This window comes from Helianthus annuus, chromosome 13 (assembly GCF_002127325.2).
Source record: "Helianthus annuus cultivar XRQ/B chromosome 13, HanXRQr2.0-SUNRISE, whole genome shotgun sequence".
Classification (NCBI taxonomy): domain Eukaryota; kingdom Viridiplantae; phylum Streptophyta; class Magnoliopsida; order Asterales; family Asteraceae; genus Helianthus; species Helianthus annuus.
The window spans coordinates 38,426,241-38,430,095 of record NC_035445.2 but is presented as its reverse complement, the minus strand read 5'-3'; positions in this window follow the sequence as shown (position 1 = coordinate 38,430,095).

The following is a 3,855-nucleotide window of genomic DNA, read 5'->3' as shown; positions in this document are numbered from 1 at the left end:
TAATTATGTCGCAATGCTATACTTTTCAAAATAAGGTTTTTAAATAAGCATTGCAACATGTAAAACGAGCCATGAATCTGACACTCACATAAAACCTATGTACTCGTCGGCATTTTTATGCTGACGTATTTTCACATGTGTTTCAGGTACAATAAGTTGATGATATTTGATGATGATATTGGTGTATGCTCACATAGGAATGGACGAGGCCTTAGTGACTTAATAACAACGAAAGACTATTTGTTTATGTTTTGTTTCAATTTCTAACATAATGTAATACATTTCATTTAACAAAACAAAACTATTTATTCCATGGTTGTGAAACAATGACTTTGTTACAACACTCCCCGACGTTTCCGCCACGTTTTGTTGTTTGACGTGGTCGGGGTGTGACAGAAAAGTTGGTATCAGAGCGAATGGTTATACGGAATTAGGTTATTAGTAATGCTTTGACCTAGACAATAACCTTCCTAGGACCCTAACGCGAGTTTACTTGCGTTTAGTCATAAAACAATATCGTTGCCTATCTTTAGGCAACAACCACAATAAGAACACAAAATTCGAATCTGCTTTGAAAACTAATCATCTGTTCTAGGATGATTTATTTTAAGGTTTTGAACCTTCAAAATTTTCAACATCCCGTCAAAGTTTGGGTCTCATTAATGTGAACACGTGCAAACTGGAAGGGTGGGTACCTGTACCCTGGGTTTTCTGTCTAAGGCTAGAGTGTTCGTACAAATCCGCAGTATCGGACCAGTCACTCTTACCTGGGAACTCTTGGGGTGAGTGTCCACTTATAGGCGAGCATGTCTTTGCGATACATTATGAGGACCCATTTACTTTGATTCAGCCTTTGAGTGCCATTTGTTTGCTTCGTGGTTCAAACAAATGACCATCACCCATGCTTTTGGTCGGTAACTGTAACATCCTATTCTTACTCAATGCCATTTCTCTTGTTTCCTCTCTTGTTTCCCCTTTTAGAATGCCTCCACAACGCGAAAATCAGATACCTATTGAAGATCTGACAGCTGTCATTACGCAGGAAATGACTGCTGCAATACCGAACATTGTTGCTCAATGTAACCAAGCTCTCAACAACAACAATGCCCCTTGCAACTTCAAGACGTTCAACTCGGCTATGCCTTCAAAGTTTTCTGGATCTCAAGGAGCGACTGCACTTCTGCAATGGTTCGAGAGTCTAGAGAGCACCTTCAGACATGTTCAATGCCCAAACGAGCGAAAGGTAGACTTCGCTTCTAGTGTCTTTGAGAACCGAGCTTTGACGTGGTGGAACGGTGTGATGAGAGATAGGGGTGCCGATGTGGCACTGGCTTAAACGTGGGAAGAGCTTTGAGCTATGATGATGAAGGAATTCTGTCCTCGTCACGAGATCAGGGCCTTGGAAAGGGAATTTGATATTCTTAAGCAAGATAGCGGTGAGCATCGAGCCTACACGGATCGTTTTGAGGAGTTAAGTCTGTTATGCCCAAACATGGTCATGCCTTTGGATAAGGCAATCGAAAAGTATATTGATGGCCTCCCTGACTCAGTACAAGACATTGTGACTGGTAGTAATCCCACTACAGTTAGACAGGCCATTGAGCTATCCGCTACCTTGACTGAATCTCAGATCAGGAAAGGTAAACTTTTTCAAAAAAGTGACAAGAAACCGATCGAGGAATCGAAACCCAAGGAGGAACAGACTGGATCCCCTAAGAAGTCAAAGAAGCGAAAGGCTTCTTAGAACTTCGCCGTGGTCACTCACAATGATCAAGCCGTCCCCAACCAACCAACTCAACCCCCTGCTAGAAAGCCCAACAGTGGAACTGCACCCTTGTGCAACCAATGTAGCCTCCATCATCATGCCAATGTAAAGTGCCGCAAATGCCAAACTTGTGGACTCACATGCCATACAGCAAGAGTTTGCCCAGCTGCAGCTGCACCAAATCAAGCTGGAAACAATCCCGCTCAAGGTCGTTTTCCACCAGGTTCTTGCTTCAATTGTGGCGAGATGGGCCATTTCCGAAGAAATTGCCAAAAGCTTGCTAATGCGAATCCAGCGCAGGGATGAGCATCTGGCCAATTGGAAGACGACAATGTTTAGAAATAATCAAGCCTTATGTATTATTTTCTTTTGTGGTCATGGTCCATGAAACAGTTGTAATTGTTGTTTATAAATAAATCTTTTATTTTACATTGCAATATATATATTGATGTAGTTGCATGTATAAACAACATATCCCCTACAATACCGACAATCAAGGAATCGTATTCCTTGAAGAACAGACTGCCCAAAAAAGAAATTTCTCCCACCATATGGTCTCTTGCGTTTTCCACGAAAATCATAAGTACCCATTTCCTCCAAGGAAAACGAAGTACAAGGCGCAAGTTACAACTCTGGACGAATACCCAATCCTTGATAGGATACCTAGGGGTAGTTCCGTAAGTCCTTAATTGTTGTATACCTTTATTCGAATGTGATGATTCCTTGTAATAAAAAAATCGAATTTTGGAAGATTATCCTATCTTTCAGATAGGTGCTTGAGGACGTTGAAGTCCATCGACTGGGTTCCTGGTATACCTTGAATACCCATGTTCAAATCATCGTCAAGTTAATAGCAATCAATGACAAGACAATAACAAGTTAAAGGTCAAGTTAAACAATTATGTGATTATGTGCTTATGTATGTTTTTGTGTGATCCAAATTTTTGTTATCCAAATCCTCGTAGAATCTTCCATATCTTCATATAAGGAAATGTATAGTATGATACCCAAATATACTACCTTAAATCCTTAATAGGCTTCTACGTTGTAGTTAAGTCCCTTGGATTATAAAGTACTATTCTATAATTAGACTCCTTGAGTGGTCTAGTTAAACAGATTGATCCAAAAATCTGGTTAGGAATATCATGTGATGATATAGCTGAAAGGACTCCATAGGTGGTCTAATTAAAGAGATCATTTATCGATCTAATTAAAAGGACTCTATGGTGGTTTAGTCACACTCATCGCATGTTTGATTTTATTCCCCTACACATTATGAAACGCACTCTGCGGACTATGCAAGGAATCACGTAATTATGGACGCGTACATAATTATGGAATTTAGTGCACAGAAACCACAACAAGTTTTGTCATGTGTCTAGAGTTAACCCTATTCATTTCCATTTCTGAGGAAGCAACCGTTGAAAATGAATCTGTCCGTTCATTTTCGTTTCTGAAGATTGTCCGTTGAGGAAATGAATATCCGTTTGTTTATCCTTTTCATTTCTGTTTCTAAGGAAGCAACCGTTGAAAATGACTCCGTTCGTTCATTTTCGTTTCTGAAGATTGTCCGTTGAGGAAATGAATATCCGTTTGTTTATTCCTTCATTTCCGTTTCTGAGGAAGCAACCGTTGAAAATGACTCCGTCCGTTCATTTTCGTTTCTGAAGATTGTCCGTTGAGGAAATGAATATCCGTTTGTTTATTCCTTCATTTCCGTTTCTGATGAAGCAACCGTTGAAAATGACTTCGTCTGTTCATTTTCGTTTCTGAAGATTTTCCGTTGGGGAAATGAATATCCGTTTGTTTATTCCTTCATTTCCGTTTCTGAGGAAGCAACCGTTGAAAATGACTCCGTCCGTTCATTTTCGTTTCTGAAGATTGTCCGTTGAGGAAATGAATATCCGTTTGTTTATTCCTTCATTTCCGTTTCTGAGGAAGCAACCGTTGAAAATGACTCCGTCCGTTCATTTTCGTTTCTGAAGATTGTCCGTTGAGGAAATGAATATCCGTTTGTTTATTCCTTCATTTCCGTTTCAAAATTGACATTCTGCCATAGTAATCTTAGGAAGGGACCAAAATGAAAAATC